The sequence below is a fragment of the Rhipicephalus sanguineus genome, chromosome 11, assembly GCF_013339695.2.
Source record: "Rhipicephalus sanguineus isolate Rsan-2018 chromosome 11, BIME_Rsan_1.4, whole genome shotgun sequence".
In the NCBI taxonomy this organism is placed as follows: Eukaryota; Metazoa; Arthropoda; class Arachnida; order Ixodida; family Ixodidae; genus Rhipicephalus; species Rhipicephalus sanguineus.
The window spans coordinates 30,633,465-30,654,518 of NC_051186.1; the positions used below are offsets into that span (position 1 = coordinate 30,633,465).

General features: G+C 46.6%; 1 protein-coding gene across 1 annotated transcript in view; it reads right to left on the bottom strand.

Moving 5' to 3' along the window:
- Positions 1 to 1,486: 1,486 nt before the first annotated feature.
- LOC119373375 (lactosylceramide 4-alpha-galactosyltransferase-like) overlaps positions 1,487 to 21,054 on the bottom strand; it is a 62,218-nt gene continuing 42,650 nt past the window's right edge. Inside the window, exon 7 of the mRNA XM_049410909.1 lies at positions 1,487 to 1,521. The gene's annotated coding sequence lies outside the window, so the exon portion shown is untranslated. The remainder of the gene's footprint in view (positions 1,522 to 21,054) is intronic.

Consider the following 21,054-nt stretch of genomic DNA (forward strand, 5'->3'; position numbering starts at 1 on the left):
AACAAAGAGAAAGAAAAAAAATAGAGAAACAAGGAAGGCCACCAAACTCCGCACTTCCTTCAGGCTTGGCACCACTAGTGCGAAGCTGCCTTAATTTTTTAAATAAGTAAATAAATAAACACAAGCTGCTTTTCGTGCCCAGGGCGCGTACGAACACAGTAATAATCACTGGGGTTTCGCGTGCCAAATCCGCATTATGAATACGAGGCACCCTGCGGCCGAATTAATTACGACCACCCGTGGGGCTCTTTAACGCGCGTATAAATCTAAGCACACGGATGTTCTGTGCATTTCACCTCATCGAAATTCGAATTTCAGAAATTTTAATAATTTACAAATTACAACGCGGCCCACGTGGTTCTTACTGGGAAGCCACGCGCTTTGTAGTGCGATACTGCCATTTTCTAGTGCGTCTTTTGAGAACCGGGAGTCGATTTTCACAATTAGTTTTTTTTTTTCGTCAGGTGTGATTTTTTTTCCCGCTAATTTTACATTCAGTAACGTATAGGGTGTTGTTGCCGCTGCCGAGAGATTATACCACGTACAGATGTGCCCGACTGAGTGATGGAGCAAAAGGGACCGACGTTAGGCGAGTTGGTGTTGCATGGTCTGAAGTGAATGACAGCGCGTACGACACGGACTAAGAGAGAACGACAACGCGAGCGCTGACATCCCTTAAGACCACGAGTGATGGAGGACTCAACCCAACCATCAGGTGCTTGGTACTTCATGCAGGTAACGCAGCTGCTGATCGGTGAGTCTACTATAGTTACTTTGCGTTTTCGTTATTTTAAAAAAATGACCATGTTATTATCTGATATTTATGTGACGAAGGAGACATGGCGTCAGTCAGAACACCAGTTTATTTCAACTATCCTCACCTTCCTTCACTTCGCTTCCCAAGTTCACCCGCGAACCATCACGTACATACACAAGCATAAAAAGACACAAAGAAAATAGGGAGAGAGCAGGCTGACAACTGCCACGAGAAGCAGGCAGGCCGCACAACGCCTGCCTACACTTTCGGGAAAGGGGATTAAATAAAGGAATTGACGATAGGAGGCAGAAATAGGTGGGAACACGGAAGAATGTCTATAAACGGGAGGCCACATCAGTTTTGTTCAAGAAAGTTCATCGCAATAAAAGCATTAACGCATACTGTACACACGTATGTGTATTCTTTTTTAAAGTATATACAGGCACATAAAACGCGAGCACAATTGTTCTACGTTGTATTCTTCAAAACAAACGCAGAACGCTTCTTTCAAATAATGCACAGCAAACCTGCGCGCAAATCGAACGCGGCATAATCCTAAAAAAAATAAAAATAACTGTACAAGACATTGCGCAGGATAAATAAATATATATATATATATATATATATATATATATATATATATATATATATATATATATATATATATATATATATATATATATATATATATATATATCTGTAAAAGCACAGTGTAAGTAATTAAGAGCTTAAGTTTCACACGTCTTCCAGGGGTGCTTAAGTTTCTTTCACGCATTCGAAGTGTCTGCACGTCGTCGACGAAGTTTGCATTGCGAACACACGAACACACGAAAGTCACTACGCTGGCAATCGTTCCGCCAAAAGCGTTATGCATGTCCTGTGACCGTTGCAGGCTTCTTGAACGTTGGCCCCTAGACTTACGGTGACGAACTTATGCTCGCAATCTCAGAGGGCCGTCGTTTGAGCACTGAGTCTTGGCGAAGTCCGGTTCCCGAATGTTCGGGAACTGGACATCCAGTAACTGGTCATCCGGGAACTGGGCATTCGGGAAGTCCAGCTCCCGGATGTCAGAAGGTACCCAGCATTTCCAAGGACATCCGCAAACTACCCGGGCAGTAGGTCTCGGCCGCTTGCCTGTACGCGCAGCCAGGCACGGCGGGCGCCTTCGAGCTCTCTTTGCCGTAGACGTGCATGACGTAACTCGCGGAGTGCATCAGCCATGCCTCGCGACTGGCGTTGGCGACGAAGAACGACTCCCAACGGTCGTAAGGTACCGGCAGGAAAATCCAGTGGGGCAACACCTGCGCCCAAAAAATTTTGCTGTGACGTTTCTATTTTATTTTATTCATTGCGTACACACAATACGCAATACTGTTTGGATCCATAACCTTGGCGGCTAGTTTGGGATCGAGTAAGAAGATAAACATAAGAACAGCGTACTTATTTACGAGACAAATAAACACACGTTATTGAAACATTTTTACTGGGAAAAATATAGGATAAACAAAAGACTAATTATGACAACAGGGGATACAAATGGAACGACTCTGTCAGCATTCATGAAGGAAGCTTTTTAAGCTTGTACAAAGTTCTTGGTTAGTCTTTACACTGTAAGAGTGTGCGTTCCATGGTGGTAAGTTAATACAGTTGTTAGTAGCTACCATCATGTTTCTTGCCGAAAAGTTAAATGTTGTGATGGGTAGCTGATTACTAATGTTAGACGTGTAAGGAGAGAGTATGTCCTCACACTCTCCCTTTCACGCGTATAACTCTCTCTTGCCTCTCCCTAGTGCAGGATAACATACCGGTTATTCAGGACTCGTAAACCTCTCTCTCCTGTTTCCTTCCTTTCTTCCTTGCTCAAGAACATTTTTCGAATCAAAATTTCGACCTAGCATTTCGGATGGATGGATGGATGGATGGATGGATGCGAAATAAAATTTCTAATTAGAATTTCGAATATGACTTAAGCAAGTGTAGACCCACGCAGCGATACTCACGCTATAAGCCTTGATCTCGATGAAGAACAAAATTCTCGATAGCTTATCGGATCACTAATCATAAACAAGGACCGCGAAACAAAATTAGACAAGAAAAAAGACGTAAAAGCTTGCGTTTTCGTCTATTCTTATGCTTCTGCCTCGTCCTAATTTCTGATGGGCGTTGCGATAAGCTGTCATGACTAATCAACCAGCCCACCAGTACGTCTTAAATGGAATTCTTGCATTGCGACATTAGTAATGGAGGCTTCCAGGACTCTCCCTCCTGCGAACTGCGAAGTGTGCTATACGTGACGCAGACCTGCTTTCTTTTACCAAGCTTCGGCTGCACGAGCCAGTAAAGCGTTGAAGTCTCGATTTGATTGTATCTCGGAAGAGGAAACGTGTAAGACTGTACCGTGAAGCCCGTGTCGCCGCCACATCTGCGTCCGAGCAGCTCGTTCACCTGTCGGGCCCTGCATTTCTCCAGCGTCACCTGACGCAGCAGTTTGGGTCCGATGGAGTTCCACACTTTCGGCATGTATACTTGTCGTGCTCTTCGCATCAGATATTTAAGAAAGGGGTCGCCTCGGCGAAAGGCCAGCAAACCGTTGCTCACCATGTCACCGTGGTCCTGCGTGCAAATTAAATTTCAATAACGTTTCTCCAGCTGGCGCAAGGGGCTTCAGATGGGCGATATATGTCGAAGATGACGGCACCCGTACACGTGCAAGTGACGTTAGCGCGGTGCATATCCACTCTAGATAAACAAAGCTGTTTATAGTTGGTTAAAAGCCAAGAATAAATCCAAGCTCCGCCCGCAAACGTCGCTGTCCCACCCAGAGAGAACCTACGCAGATGTCCTACCCGATCGCGATCATTTCCGTGACGTCGCACACCTTTCGAGTATTTACGGTAGGTGATTTTTCGATACAGACACATGCTCGTGTGAATAATACTTTTTGCAGGGCGAGTTGGTTGACATCAAAGAAACGAAGACTCGAGAAAGAAGTAGGAGAAAACAGAAAAGTTAGCGCCCGACCGTTCTGTTTCCTCGTATACTTCTTTCTCGAGTCTTCGTTTCTTTGTTTGCGCTAATATGCATCCCTTTGACATGTTCGTGGTGTATCTGGTTTTCGGTCGAAAACCTGAACTTCCTGCCAAAGTTCAGCCAAGGTTCCGTCATCATTGCTCATTCAAACGTAACACTTTTAAGAAAGGACGACGAACTTTTAATTTATAGTATGCGTAGTGTATAGATTAGCAGCGAAACAGCACTAACGGTCAGAACGGGAACCACTTAGCACGCTTCTCTTGCACAGATCAATGACAGGCGCGCCGCAGTTCTCGGGGCGGGGCTTGTATTTATTTTTAGGTTGTAACCGACTTTAGAGTGCATGTTCACGAAATTTCATAATAAGAATAATATCTGGTGTTTAACGTCCCAAAACCACCACATGATTATGAGAGACGCCATAGTGGAGGGCTCCGGAAATTTCGACCACCTGGGGTTCTTTAACGTGCACCTAAATCTAAATGCACGGGCCTCAAACATTTTCGCCTCCATCGAAAATGCAGCCGCCGCGGCCGGGATTCGATCCCGCGATCACAAAATTTCCGACGGCGTATTTAAACTCTACGCCTCTAGCACCGAACTTAAGAAGTTTCTGGGGAACCGATGGAGACTTCGACGTTCATGTTCAAGTCTATACGTTTCAGGCCGTGCGGCATCAAAGTAAAAAAAATACATGATGCGGAGTCAGAGGATCGAGTACAGACAAACCAGCGAAACACTCTGCGGCAGAAGGTGCAAGTTATATCTGGTATATATAGCTGAAAAAAATCTTTGAGAATGTCGCTATAGCCAACGCTTTGACAAGTGGGACTTGTCTTCGTCGGGGCAGCAACCAGCTGGCTTGACGAAGACAAGTCCACCTGTCGAAACGTTGCCGCCAACGGTATTCCCTCGTCAAGGATTTGCTTGACGCTGCTGCCATCCTGCAGCGCGGCGTTGCCGGAGCTGATCGCGGAGGCTACGCTAGCGCAAACTGCATCTACTTTTTTTTTTTGATGCAGAGGTTGTCATCACAACAGCTCACCACTGGCGACTGGAAGACGCAAGGTGGCAGCCAGTCGAGGGATCGCATCACGATGACGTCGCTGTCGAGGTAGACGCCCCCTTGCTTGTACAACAATGCCAGCCTCAAAGCGTCGGCAAGGTGCTCGACGGAGTAGGCACTCTCGTTCAGGATGCCAGACTTGTACCACGACCCAAGCGGTGTGCCCTGGAACACCTCCTGCGGCTGCTCCCGACAGTGCAAAGGAAAAAAAAAATGAAGGGTTGAATGAGCACTTGCGCAAACTAATGGGACACTAAAAAAACAGTGAGGTACTCTTCGGAAACGGTGTTCGTTCATTTGGCTGGAAAGAGTTTAACTTTCAAAGAAAACATAAGGCAATGTTTTTATTTTTGATTTTCCTGCCCTAACAGCAGCGCTGCTGCATACGTTACAGCAGTATTCGTCGCTGTATATGTTAAGATAAAGAATCTGTTCTCTTAAATTCTGCTTGAAATTTCTTTAGGCCATTGACATCAGTATCACAGGAGAGCAAAGCGGAGAAAGTACTGATAACTTTGTTAAAATCGTAGCATACATGTACCACCATAGGTCGGCAAAAAAGTTGGAGCTCATTCAGACTCACTCAGCAAATATATTCTGCTCTGAGGGCTCACTCGGACTTAGACTCTCCAAAATTTTCCTCAACCGGACTCAGACTCACTGAAGTTTTTCTCAACCGGACTCACTGGACTCAAGCTCACGAACGTTTTACTCAGTCGGACTCACTCAGACTCACGGCTTGAGTTGAGCCTGTGTGAGCCTGAGTGAGTCGACTCATGAGTCCATGAGCGTAAAACTACCTTTTTTAGATCTTGGTGTCAATGCTATGTAATGCCGCTATCTCACATAATCGGTGCTCTACGATACGCCTTTTGATCTTATACTTTTAAATACGAGCTATCATTAATACAGTAAGGACATTTTTATGAAATACCCGATTCACACGAGATATTTTTATCAAGAACTTTCAGTGAAAGAGTTTCTGGAAGAAGGTCATGGTACCCTTCCCAATTCACGTCTTTGAACAATAAATATTGAGGTGGCGCATGAACATGAGTGCGTTGAGATATGTGCGAATAGATTTGAGTACAAACTTAAGCCGATATAAGGCTGACAATAATACTGAATATGAGTAGGTAGGACTATAGGTCGGCAATGAAAGTTGGAGTTCACTCAGACTCACTCAGCAAATATATTCTGCTCTGAGGACTCACTCAGACTCCGACTCACCAATATTTTCCTCAACCTGACTCACTCGGACTTAGACTCACCAAAAGTTTCCTCAACGGAACTCACTCGGACTCAAACTCACCAAAATATTCCTCACCCAGACTCACTCAGACTCAGACTCACGGGCCGATCTGAGTATGAGTGAGTCGACTCATAAGTGAGTTTGCCGACCTATGTGTACCCCTCTCTAGGTTTTGTTAGATACATCTACATCAGTATGCGAGCAAGAAGACGGGAACGATGAGCTATGTCCGCCGCCGTAGCACATCGCTGCACTCGTTATGAGGAGGTAGCGTAGATCGGCTGCCACTGGCGGCAAGGGTATCCTTTTCTGTCCACTTTCATTTTCCGCTACAGTGCAATTTCTACGATTTAAATTAAGCTACAAATATTTCCTTTCTTGCTTTCATTGGTTGATCTATCTCTTCGCTTCGTGCGGTTGCCTCTAACAAATAAAGGAAAGACGTTTCCTTCGATCAGACTTTCCATCTGTTTCATTCAAGCCCTCTACGTGCACATACACAGCCACGGTATACTGAAACGCCGTGTACTGCTTGCGTCGACTTTCCATTGCGTAATTAATCATGCTATGTTCACTGAACCGAAGCTGTACGGCCTGTACCGTGAGTGCCACGCGCGCTGTGCAGTTTTCATTAAGCGACGTACTAAAGCTCTTCAACTATGTCCCACTGAATTTTGACGTGATGATGCGTTGAATCAGTCTTTATCGAACAACACAGGAACCGTCGTTCGAGTTTTTTTTTGTTTTTTCTTTGTTTTTTTTTACTTTCAGAAGCAATCGATCAGTACCAACTAGCCCGATATCAGTACTTGCTAAGGCTAGCAGCTAACTCTTTTGAATCCGATATGTCGTGTAACTACAAAAATGCCGATTTAAGCGAATGCGCCCGTACCAGAGAGCGAAGCGAACTCCCCTTCCCACCCACGCCCACAGGCGCCCCCTCATGCTCTTTCTCCCGGACGAAAGACGGGCGGGGCGTTTCCTCTCTGCTTGAGGAGCCATCGATGGCAGGCCTCGCACGCGGGGCGATGTTATCGCATGCGCCCTCCGTGCGACGGGGATGGCCGGCTCGTTTCATGTCTGCTTCAGCCGCGTTCGTCCCCAGCGCTCGTGCGCTTTTACTAGCGCGTAGAACATACGACGCGCGGGACGATGTTATCAATTTGTACTTTATACGGAACATGACGGCGACGGCAATAACACGCCGACATTGTCCACATAATTACTATAGCAATAAAAAAAGCACGCGGAGGACAGTAACACTCACCCTAACGACGCTCGCCACGACGTTAGGAATGGACCTGATCATTCGAGCGAAAGGTCCCGACAAGGTGACGTTTGCGCGTGACACGTCGCCGCCGGCCGCGGACAGGAGGTGAACTGTCCAGTGAGGGTGCAGCTTGGCTGTCGACTCAATCGCGCAGGCGACGCGCGCGTTGAGTGCACCACGGCCTCCGGTTTCCAGGAAGAAGATTCGAGAAAACCCTTCGGGGGCGTGGCTGCCTGTCCAGACTTCCAAAGCACCGAGAGGACGATCTTGAATGAGACGTATACAATGGCAGAGTGTTACAGGATTATCAACGAAAAACATCGAGTCATGTTACTGGAAATCACCCTCTTGATATCACTAAACGCGTTGGTATAGAACAGATCATTTCGCTATCGCATCCGCGTTCAGGACAAGCATATTTAACCTTGACCCCGATTATCACCTGTCGACGCAGCAGTAACACGAGGACTGCGGGTTTGATGACGTCACATATTATGACGAGCGCACACTAGCGGCATACATGCGATAAGCACAGGTCAGACGACATCGTGGTCATTCGTTATACTTGACCCGCAGCCCCAAGCCAAAGATGGCTGCCTCCTTACAAGCGATGAAAATCCGAGTCAGAAGAGAGAAGTGCTTTTAATGCGCATGCGCGTGGTTGAGGCGGGTTATTTGAAACGACAGCGGGGTGGGGAACTCGGCGTGCGGAGCAAAAAGATAAAACGTTTATTATTGCACCAGTGTACCTTCGATCTATAGCGATCAAGTCCGGTCTGGTTTGATCGCGATGTAAGTGTTCCGTGCTACTGTGACAATACATAACGTGCTCATTGCGTGAAGTTGTCAGGCCGACTAAGTTGGATCAGGAGAGCGTCAAATTTTGTTTGTCAAATTTTCTGGTTTCACCTTCTTTAATGGCAAGAGTGGCCGTTTCGCTATTGCGGAATATAATTCACTATAGTACAGCTCAACATAATGGACGTAGTATAGAATCGATAGCGTTAGAGATCCCGTGTCCCTGGAAATGCGGTGTCAGTGTCTGCGGCGTTGGTTGTTAGCGAAAAACCGACGTTGCGATCCGAATGGATGCAAATAATAAAAATCAGGATTAGATCCGCTATGAAACCCATGTATTCCACGAAGTAGTCAAACATTCTACAAAAGAGCCATGCCAGTGCCTGAAAGTGCTTCGGAAAAAAGGCCACATACAGTCGCCATGTTGGGCAAGGAGTCGCCCTAACAGATGTAATATTGCGTGGTAGAAGCGTAGAATCTGACCGGGTGTCACACCGTGTGAATTGCGTAACGAGTGGGTGGTTTAGAGCTGCCAACCAATTACAAGGAGGTGGGCTATAATTCTTCATCACCAGCAGCAGCCACAGCATCAAAAAAGTGTGCATCTACGTAGGTGCGCGTATTGCCTTACGGACACGTAGTGAGTATACTTCTACCTTGTGGTTGCAGTAGCCGCCCTAGGATAGTTTACAGCGACCAATGTCATGCGCTCAAACGTTCCTTCTCTCACAGGAAGGTTGAGGTGTGTCCGCCGAGAAGTGAAGCATGGCAAGCGAATGGGAAGGCGATGTGAATGGGGTCTGATATGACTAAAGCGTTGCACTCTTAGAGGGCCCTTCAAGTTTTATTACAGCAGAGCTATTGTAGCCGAGCTAGCTGCGTGTACAGCGATGTTGTTTGCAGCATAGCCGAGCCGTGAGAGTGGGCACGCGCATAGCATACATAAACCAAGCTTCGGCGAGAGTGAAAGCTTAGCATATCAGAGTTGGAAAAAGAGGCTCGAGGTTGTGGGTGAGGAGGAGGGCAGAGAGTAAAGCGTAGTAAAACAACGAAGTGTCAAGGCAAGAAATAAGTGAGGCGAACGGGAAGAGGTGAGCGGAGAGGAGGGAAGGCGGCACAGGTGGCAGGGCGGAGTTGAGCGAGAGCGGGGACAATGTGCAGCCGCGCCGAGCAGCGCATGTTAGCAATGACGTCAGCGCTCACTAGTAAAAGGCGCTCTCTCGCATCGGCGGGCCTCCTTCTCGCCCTGGACTTTCTCCGCGTAGCGCTTACGGCGTAAAAGACTTTTCGCCGCTGAGGCTTTGGCTCAGCTTCGCTGTGCATTGGTGTTTGCGATAGTAAAGCCACGCTTAGAGTTTTTCGTCTTCGAACCTAAATACAAAAAAACATGGCTGATCCCTCTGTCATAGGAATCGGTATAACACTAAAGTGAAACGTGTCTTCACAGACGCAGTTGAGCGTTTGTTGCGCATTCTTTCGCCCCAAGGGCGAAGGAAGAACGGCAAGCAGCTCGAAACTTGCAACGCGCTGCTCAAGAGAAAGGACGCCCGGAACGAACATACACAGGATGAGAACGAACTGTCACCTTTGTAACTTATTTCTGCGTGAGCACCGCGCTCCTTTCGCAAAAGCGGCCGATGTAGTGAGCCAAGTGACCTTCGTGCTCTCAGCGCAAGACGTACGAACCACCGCGATCACGAGATAAACGCACGCACGAGCGACCACGCCCTGTAGAGGCGGGTGTCGTCGCAACGGCGACGACTTTCAAGCGCGCCCTTCGCGCCATCTCGCTAGTGATAACGAAAACACGCTGTAACGCCGATCTCTGAGTACAGCCACCGACAAATGGTGTATATAAATAGCGCGCCGTTAGCATTGCGAAGAACGTGCCGACCGTGGCCGAATCGTTTCGCGCTGCGTAGTGAGGGGTCGTAAGTTCGATTCCCGGTGACAGAACGTTTTCTTGTGGTTTTTTTCTTCATCCACTGTTAGTCTTTATATTTTACAACGTCATATCCGTGACGGAAATACGTCAGTGGAGCCGTGGTGGACCCCGGCATAAAACACTTTCGTGCTAAAAAAACAAAAACGTAGAAAGGGAATTAACCTGTGGTTTGTTCCGAATACGACGTGTCCGATGTCCGAACCTTCTCGCTCAGGATGTGGTAGCACACGAATAGACTCAGTGACAGCCCTGGCACAAGGAATGACCTTGACAGTCTAAAAAGAAGAAAAAAGAATTGATGAAGCATCCTGAAGGCAATTATGAGCGTTCAGGCACGGGATCTGAATTCCCCGCGTAGCGCGAGAACGCAGCAAATGGAAAACGCCGGCGGGTGTGTGTTTCATTTCTTTCGCCATTTCATAATAATAGCGATGTTATCTCTGTCTATGTAGAACTTGAACGCGGTGATGAACAATATATATATATATATATATATATATATATATATATATATATACCGCGTTCAAGTGAATAACGAAGAATTACTACTAGCCCCGCCACGGTGGACTAGTGGTTATGGCGCTCGGCTGCTGACCCGAAGGTCGCGGGATCGAATCCCGGCCGCGGCGGCTGCACTTTCGATGGAGGCGAAAATGTTTGAGGCCCGTGTACTTAGATTTAGGTGCACGTTAAAGAACCCCACATGGTCGAATTTTCCGGAGCCCTCCACTACGGCGTCTCTCATAATCATATCGTGGTTTTGGGACGCTAAACCGCAGATATTATTATTATTGACTCTGGATGCGTACCAGAAGGCAGGAAAATAGCTCATGTTCTGCCCATACCTAAGAGTGGTGGTAACACTGTCTTCAATAACTACCGTCCTATATCACTGAGCTCAATTAGTTGCAAACTGCTAGAACACATAATCTACACACACATACTTGAAATGGTATAGCGCATTACGAGGGAAGAAGAAACGGCCTAGCAGACCGACACAAGAGGACAGAGCGCTAACTTCCAACTGAGCTTTATTGTCAAAATGCATCAAATATGTAGACTTGCGCAAGCATACAAAAACACCCTAACGCAACGCCAAGATTAGACACCATCGCACCGTCACACACCACAAATTCACAGACGGTTTCCCTGATTAAGAAAGGCCACTTCATGTTCAGATAAAGCCAAGGAAGGAGCGCTGATACACGCGATGCCAGCTCTGGCTATACAATGTGCTTCTATTATTTCTCGAGTGATTTGTGACGGGTGCTTTTTTAACACTTCACATTGATCAAACATGGGGGAACATCCACAATCGCGGCAGTGAATTCCAATATGGCCCTGGATTGCTTTGTGAACATTGTAATGGTGCTCTTTTAGCCTTTCATTAAGGCAGCGTCCCGTTTGGCCGATATACCTCTTACCACATGAAAGTGGTATCGAGTAAACAACCCCCACTTCACATGGCACAAACCGAGTTTTGTGCTTGGTTGAGCAAACAGTGGCACGTGATTTGAGGGGATTGACTGCTTTGCAAAGCCGCTGTAACTTATCCGGCGCCGAAAACACCACCTTCACGCTGACTTTCTCCCCTATCTTTTTTAGTCGGTGGGAAATGTCATGCACGTAGGGTAAAACTACGGGACTTTTTCTGTCGTTAGATTGCGGCTGAGCCTCGGAGTTGCAGTCTCTCTTTATCTGTTTTAATAGCTTTTCAGCTATAGATACCAGTAGGATAGCTGGGTACCCAGCACTCAAAAGCCTTTCAGCCTGAGCTGCAAAGCTGCGCTGCATGACATGGTGACATGATTTCCTGAGGGGATTGATGAGACAAAGATTTGTGATGCTTCGCTTAACTAACTTGGAATGGGAAGAGTCATAGGGTAAAAGAGGTTTTCCAGTTCTAGGTTCATATAGCCAGCACACATGGTCAGGTGAAAGAATCAAATTCAAATCTAAAAAGCGTAAGCTGTTGTCAATAGGCATTTCATGTGTCAATAAAGTATGACACGTCCACGTACCGACATCCAAAGTATGTCGGTACGTGGACGACTTTTTGATTTTCATTGACTGCAGCGACGCTGCCTGCCAGCACCTAACCGACGGTATTGTAATTACTTTTAAAGAATGTTTCAAACCGCTTTTATTGACACATGAAATGCCTATTGACAACAGCTTACGCTTTTTAGATTTGAATTTGATTCTTTCACCTGACCATGTGTGCTGGCTATATGAACCTAGAACTGGAAAACCTCTTTTACCCTATGACTCTTCCCATTCCAAGTTAGTTAAGCGAAGCATCACAAATCTTTGTCTCATCAATCCCCTCAGGAAATCATGTCACCATGTCATGCAGCGCAGCTTTGCAGCTCAGGCTGAAAGGCTTTTGAGTGCTGGGTACCCAGCTATCCTACTGGTATCTATAGCTGAAAAGCTATTAAAACAGATAAAGAGAGACTGCAACTCCGAGGCTCAGCCGCAATCTAACGACAGAAAAAGTCCCGTAGTTTTACCCTACGTGCATGACATTTCCCACCGACTAAAAAAGATAGGGGAGAAAGTCAGCGTGAAGGTGGTGTTTTCGGCGCCGGATAAGTTACAGCGGCTTTGCAAAGCAGTCAATCCCCTCAAATCACGTGCCACTGTTTGCTCAACCAAGCACAAAACTCGGTTTGTGCCATGTGAAGTGGGGGTTGTTTACTCGATACCACTTTCATGTGGTAAGAGGTATATCGGCCAAACGGGACGCTGCCTTAATGAAAGGCTAAAAGAGCACCATTACAATGTTCACAAAGCAATCCAGGGCCATATTGGAATTCACTGCCGCGATTGTGGATGTTCCCCCATGTTTGATCAATGTGAAGTGTTAAAAAAGCACCCGTCACAAATCACTCGAGAAATAATAGAAGCACATTGTATAGCCAGAGCTGGCATCGCGTGTATCAGCGCTCCTTCCTTGGCTTTATCTGAACATGAAGTGGCCTTTCTTAATCAGGGAAACCGTCTGTGAATTTGTGGTGTGTGACGGTGCGATGGTGTCTAATCTTGGCGTTGCGTTAGGGTGTTTTTGTATGCTTGCGCAAGTCTACATATTTGATGCATTTTGACAATAAAGCTCAGTTGGAAGTTAGCGCTCTGTCCTCTTGTGTCGGTCTGCTAGGCCGTTTCTTCTTCCCTCGTAATGCGCTATACCATTTCAAGTACGACGAACCAACTCGCCCAATCTTCAACACTTGTGGACTACACACACATAATGGCGCATCTCAATCAAAATAATTTGCTCATAAACAATCAGCATGGTTTCGGTCCGAAACTCATGCCAAACACCGCTTTATGAGTTGGTAACTGACATTCACACCTCACTGCACTTGTCCCATTTTGTTGACGGAATCTTTATTGACTTTTCAAAGGCCTTCGACCGCGTACCTCATAAACGACTAACACTAAAAATACGTAATATCGAACTTGACTGCGAAACAACACGATGGCTTGAGGAATTTCTGAAAAATCGTTCTCAGGTGGTTAAATTAAATGATCATATATCCAGTCCAACACTTGTCAAGTCTGGTGTCCCTCAAGGTACAGTAATAGGTCCGCTTTTATTTTCAATATATATCAATGACATAGCATCAAATATTAATTCAATTCGCCTTTTCGCAGACGATTGCGTTATATACAGAGAAATAGCTGGTACTAACGACGTCATATAGCTCTACAGTCTGACCTTCATAAGCTAACACAGTGGTGCAGCAGCAGATGGCAGATGCAAATTAATCTATAAAAGACTAAACACTTGACGTTCAATTCTGTCTTGAAGTCACAATATAATACTTATGTAATAAACGATAAAATAGTAGACTCAGCTACAACGGTTAAATACCTCGGCGTCCTTATCAATTCAAGACTAACATGAACTGACCACATAGAAAACTACTTGTAAAGCGCAGAAGAAACTTGCCTTTCTGAAGCGACGTTTATATCTAGCTGACAGTGACACCAGGCTTCAAGCATACAATTTCCTTGTGCGCCCGTCACTGGAATATGCGTCAATCATTTGGCATCCCCACCAGATCACCCTTACTAATCTGCTGGAAGCCGTCCAGAATAAAGCAGCTCGATTCATCTCATCATGACACTCACGATTTCAAAGCGTTTCATCTTTGAAAGCAGAGTTGAATATGGCGCCGCTTGCTGTGCGCAGGCAATTTTCCAGATTATCCTTTTTCCATACCCTGTATCACTAACACATCATTTGCACGAACGCATATTTTACCGCAACCTCATACTTCTAGTCGCACCGATCGTGCCTTCAAAGTCAACCCTATCTTCGCCCGTAAGGAAAAATTCAAAAATTCGCCTTTAACTTTATCGATAAAGGAATGGAATCAATTACCTTCCAGGATTGCTACAACATCTGAGCCCTCTTTGTTTAATTCAGCATTGCTAACCTACTTCGAACCCTGTGACTTTCATTAATAATTATGCTTTATCTGATGTTTACTCTTTTTGTATTGCTTGCCTTGTTACTACGTTCTATTTCTGTACTATTGGCCTCGAGATCTTTGAGTGGCGCCCTCTCGCGTGTGACGTCAGAGAGGGGACTTGGGTGCCGCTCTTCGAGCGCGCGTTCCCTACGTGAAGGCTGCTCGACGCTACTGGCCAGTCTCTCCTGCTCGAGTTATTGAAACATTAGTCGGCAAGTTCATGAAGCAATTTGTACTGAATGTTCAAGAAAAATGCCCAGCGAAATCGAGCGGAGTTGCCGTCAGGAGCACGTTCAGTGTCGATTGCTCCTAGTGTCGTCTGCTAGCCATCAATGTGTACATACATCTGCATGTACGGCGACTATTTCTTTTCGCGACTGTCCTATGGCTGTGGCGCACTCAAAATTACCTTCCGGCCCATTTTCGATCACTGATTTCAGCGTTCGGGCTTCGGCTACCGTGTATGCGCTAAAGCACAATATACGTACACCATGTGCTGCGCGTGTTCGGTTGCCAAGCCTGCTCCTTCGATTCAATTCCTTTGTTCGGAGTTTTAAGCGCATGACAAGCGACGTGTGATGTCATTCAAATAAATTAAATGGTCGTTACAGGCAACAACCTTTGATTAAATGCAAGTTTTCAGCAGCTGCCGTGTAAGCGCGTCATAGTACTTGAAGTTCAACGAGAAATAAAGAGGTTGAGAGCACGTGTCAAAAGGGGATGCACGATGGTGATATGAAATATTTCGTAGGTTGTGCGGAGTTGTTTTTTTTTTTTTTTGCAGCATATTTTAACCCATACGTTAACTTATCAACGTTTGCTGACTCGTCCCCGGTCATTTGAAAGTATGCTGAACAGAATTAGTGTAATCATACTAACGTAGATAAATACAAAGCTTTCGCATCAAAAGTAGTAGTAAGATGTATTTGCAATAAAATAGTGTAAATCACTCTCAACCGTCGACTCCTGATTGGGCGTGATGCGGTCACTGTACTAAAAAAACTCGCAGGGTCCCTTATGCGTTTGCCTAAGATGACTCGAAGGCGAAATCCATCTTTTTGTTCATCGATGTTCAGTCGATGTTCCCCGCCTCCTTCTGAATGCTTTTTGGGCGTAACGTGGTTTTGCACTGCCTCCAGGATCGGAGGCATTGCAAGCTTTTTACAAATCGCTTGGTTTTGCATGGCCTCCGTGATCGACCCGCCGATCACGGAGGCAATGCAAACCGACAATGTCATGTGATGACGTCATCATGTGACGTGACGTTATGACGTCACAAATATTGGCGGTCTGTGATGTCATAGGACGTCATAAGGTGACGTCATCGTGTGATGATTTTTTGCATCACTCGTTTTGACGCTGCCGACTGGGACGCCGACGGTGAATTTTCGCGTTTGATTAGGAATCCACAGCTTTCACCGTAATATAGTCAATCTTGTTACTGCGCGGTAAATAATAGCAATAACCAGCCAAAGGGGCCAAAAGAATGGTCGGAAAGAGCTCTCTTTCTCCTCTTCTTAGACATATTCGCCGATTTTTCCTACTGTTTACCAAGCTGTATTATCGGTGACAAATGAAACACGAACAGCGGAGCGAGTTCCCCAAGCATTAGGAACTGTAATATGCGCGCCGTCCTGTCATCACCACTGATATGCACGCACACCCGATTAGGCAGCACTGAGCAATCGAAAGCATGAATCTGGCTCACGAGCGGCGAACCGAAAGAAGTATCTATCTCTAATCATAAGGGTGCGAACTGTATACCACGCGCACCACTGCTGGCGTTTCATTCGGAGCCGATAGTTTTAATGTGCACCTAACTCGCCCAATCTACGCGAGTTGTCCGCAATAACCCGCTAGTCGATGAAGTTATCAATTTTATTTTGTGGGCAAACGTTTTTTGTACGTGACTACAATGGGGAGTGGAATGTGAACTTTCGTTCACGTCTGTTTACGTAACGCTAACGTTTGCGAATAAGCCGTAAAATTGATCGCGCTTCGCTTCCAAATCAGCGCAGACTCTCTTTTAACTCGCTTGGCGAGACGTTCGCGCTTTCACGTAAGCTATTTCAACGCCATTCAGCCCAGTCAGTGACACTACGAACTCGGTGGCATGATCCTGACCGCGACGGCTCTGTGTATATAGAAGATACGTTAAATGTTAACGTTTCTTAACCTCCTATAATGCTAGCGGCCACCTTAAGAACTGTCATTACTAGAGACCGGATTTTAAGCAAATGCCGATTTTGTTCTTTGCACCCCTATCGCGTCATTTTGATATATGAGCATGAATTAGAGGTTAAGAAGGGCTTTTATAATGTTTTTATAGTGCCTAAAAGCTTACAAATGCGTATAAATGCCTTTTTTTTTAAATTGACTGTTGTTCATGTTATCGCGTAACGTTCACTGCTGGGAACTATGGGGTTCAACCAACTCCCGGCAAGCAACCGCTAGAAGCAGTGAAGTGGAACACGCCGGCGAACATTCGCCACCGCGCTGATATGGCGCGAGCGGTTGGCGAGTGCAAACCAGCAGAGAGCCTTCAGCGGAAAAGAGAGCAAAAAAGCAAGAAAAATGTGATGTACACGAAGCTTTTGTTTTGTTTGTAATTTACATTTTATGGCGTTCACTGCAGTAGGGTAGCGAGAAATCTTTTCCGGGGAGACGGGGTGTTCAGGCATACTTTCGTTCGTGCGTGCGTTTGCATGTGTGCGTGTATATATACACATGCAAAACTGAATAGTATCGAGGGGGGAAGGGTGAATACCCTGACCGCCCCTTCTCCCCACCCCGCCTGGCTACACCAGTGGTTCACTGCCAGGGAAGAAATTGGCTCTACCCGATTCGACCCGGCCAATAGGAGGAATCCGTTCCTTCTGGTCCTTTAGTGGTCTGGCTATCTGCTCCTGCTCCGCCCTTCTCAGTCATGCCGAAAAGACACTCAGGAGAGTGTTGATTCGACAGTGGACACTTGACTGGCCGTGCAGAACACGGGAGAGGCCGTGTTCTGCGAACCGCGCGGCACAAAGCACATTTGAACGGCTATATTCAACTGTTGGCGCCTTTGTGCGACCTTAAGCAATAGCATTCTTGTTTCATATCGTAGATAGAGGTCGCGCACGTCTTTGTTTGAAAATATTTGCATTTACGGGAAAGTTTATTGCGCCTGCATTTACGATATTGGAGGCCACTATATCACCATGACGGGTCTCACCAGAAGATTCTAAAACAGTCGTGAAGGCTCCCATACGTTCTGGCGTGGCCTGCGCCGAGCGACCGCACTCGTAGCTCTAATTAGTGGCGTACAGCCATGATTAACAAGAAAATAAGTACGCCTGTATCTTCCATTTTCCGCACCAGTCGTTCACATGGGCGTCTGGAGAAGGGGGGGGGGGGGCAAGAATATGCCCCCTCCCCCCTTGAAATTTCGGATATTTTTTTTTATGCACTAGCAATAAGCTATACACAACTTCATTAGCGCACTCAGGTCCAACATATCCGCGTGAAACGGCCTTCTAAATTGCCAGCCATCTTTGCATGTGTAACGACTAATCTTACCGGTCATGTCAAGGCAGAGAAAAAAAAGCTGCCTCTGCTGGATGCCCCACAACTCCCCTATGCTGCGGACGCCCTTGGTCGTTCATGACAACATAAGTTCGAATGGCACCAATTCGGGCCTCAAGACATATTGTCAAGTCCTGCGACAAGTGTACGCCAACCTTGCCAGCTATATCACGTTACAGCGCCAGAAGCGTATATAAGCGCTGTTGACTTCAAACCTTCTCACCCCTGAAGAAGAAAGCCGGCCAGGCTTCGAAACGTCGCGAACGCAAAATAAATTTGGTTGGGCGTTTTCGCCTATTTCCCTTTAAACTTAGTTGTCCTCAAGTAGGCACATATCGGCCGAATGTTTACCTCTGATTCAATGCGGAAAAGCCTCTCACCTTCGGCAGAAGTCCTGCATCTTCACAATGTCGGCCAAGCCGTGTATGACAGCTTGGCCGCTCGCACTCGTCGTCGCTGTGTCGATGCTTATTGTCGGGGTTACGCTTCCTGCCGGGTTACACCGGCGCGTCCGAGCAGGCGAATCTGGAGCGCGTGTTCTGCTTGACTAGGCACTCAAAACCTGCGTCGTTAACAAATGCTGCCGAGCCTGCCAAACGTGAAAGACAAGAAAAAAAAAACATTGTCAAATGTTTGTTTATCTGTAAGAAACATTTCTTAACAGATATGCCCAGGAAATCAGAACTAGGCACCGCCTACATTTTTTTATGTCTTTCTAATGATACTAGAGAAGCTGTGCGACAGCTATGGACAGCTCATGACCGAGGCAACACAACATTTATGTTTACAATTTACAATTCGGTACATTTACTATTTACTTCTTGTTCTTCGTCACCTCATCGCATTCGCATGCAGCAGACTTACATATATATATATATATATATATATATATATATATATATATATATATATATATATATATATATATATATATATATATATATATATATATATATATATATATATATATATATATATATATATATATATATATTGTAAGGAAGACAGAGCGCGAGCACGACGCGAGATCGACGAAGCTGCAGAGAATAGAACAGCCAGCCAGCGATCAGGCGTTGTCTCTGTCCTCTCTTCTTTACAATGGCGCAGTCGTCGAACGGCTTTGGCGAACTCCGGCTGTTAGCTTGAGGTAACGCGTCTTCCTGAGGAACGCCGCCACGCTTCCTCGCTGATGGAACCCGCAAGTAGACCACCGCGGCAAGCATCCATCCCACCACCGGTGAACTACTTGTCCGGCGACGTGCTACTTCGCGCCAACAATGCGCACGGGTTCCTCTCGCCTAGGGACGGCGTACATACCTCCTCGGCACCTGCCAACCTGTCGGCGCTTCAGGCACCGTCCGTGGATGGCGTCCAGGCCTCATCGGCGGCTCAAGCTCCCTTCATTGACGCCGCAATACCACTTCACGACACGACATCACACGGTTTCCGCTTGCCTGGGAATGCCATTGATGCTGCCGATAGCATGGATCCCGTGTCCAGGACTTTGACCAGATCTGGGTTTCCAAGGGACGCCGACCACGCGTCCTTGGCCATGGATTGTACCACCATCAGTACCGGAGTCGCTGTATCATCCCCAAATGCCGGCGTTGGCTCTTCATGCGGATCACCCGACAGCGCCGCGGATCTGCTGCATACCATCGCGCAACTCCGCATGACGACTAACGCCTTGACAGCGTCCAGCTCCAAACTGACTCCTGCCGCCTTGCCAACATTGTGCGCAATCAATGCCGTGTTGGCTGCGGCCGAGACATGCAGCCGAGACCTGAGCGTGGCCGAGACCTGCGGCCACAACGAGGCAGCCAATGTCGCCCACCTCAGCCTTCGGCACTTCAGCAAGACACGTCGCGCAGTGCAAAAGAACGACCACCGCGACACAGCCAGTGTCGCCCCCCAGAATGCTCGTCAGCTTGGCCAAACAGGTCGCGACCACCACAACCACACCAGACACACGACCGACCTCAGCGACACAGTAGATGCCGACCGCCAGATGCATCGTTGCCACTTCATCAGACCATGCCACTGCGTGTCCAAGACCGACCGACACGCAACAGTCAACGCCGCCCTCCAGAGGTGATTTCGCAGCTCGCCTAATGTCGTTGTTGTTCTTGTTTACCTCTCCTCATGGCACATACCCATTGGAGGGGATCGGCCGAGTAGATGGTGAATTCGTCCTATATTTTCTGCATGTTGTGACTCCTTGTTACGCTATTTGTTTTGAATTAAAGTGACAATTATGAGTAGTGAAAAATTTAATGCTCATGGAATTTAGCAAGATATTCTTTTAATCGCAATGATGTATTCCTGAACAGCAAGGAAAACATCCCTGTGGCTGTACCCCAGGGTAGTGGCCCAAAAGAAAGAAGAATGGATTTCGATAATTACAGGCCCAGTTTTCGAAGAGGTGGTACAAGTATTCGTTTCCTGAATGTGTTGAACCGGCGACATGATATGAAAAAAATGACTAATCGTTTCTTCCTGATTACAGAAGAGGCACAGAGAGGAGTTCACTAAACCTGGTCGATGGAAGTAAAAATTCAGGGAAGTAACGCGGCAACGAATTTTTGTTATGGCAACTTCCATCAACCTTGAATAAGCGAAATCGCCGTGCCAAGGGAATAGAAGGTGTTTGTACTCTGGAGAAGCTGTCAATGCCGAGTCTAATAAGCTTTTTCTAATTGTAAGTGTCCGGAAACGCGCAGTCGTGATGTGAGCTGTTGGCGGGAAAACAGGAATTATCGGTGCAGTCAGCGACGCCTTTGCAAGACTGTCCGCCATTTCATTGCGAAACAAACCCTTGTGGCCAGGCACCCAAATTAAATGAATACATTGTAGATGCGCGGGGACCAGTATATTAAAAAGCTTTG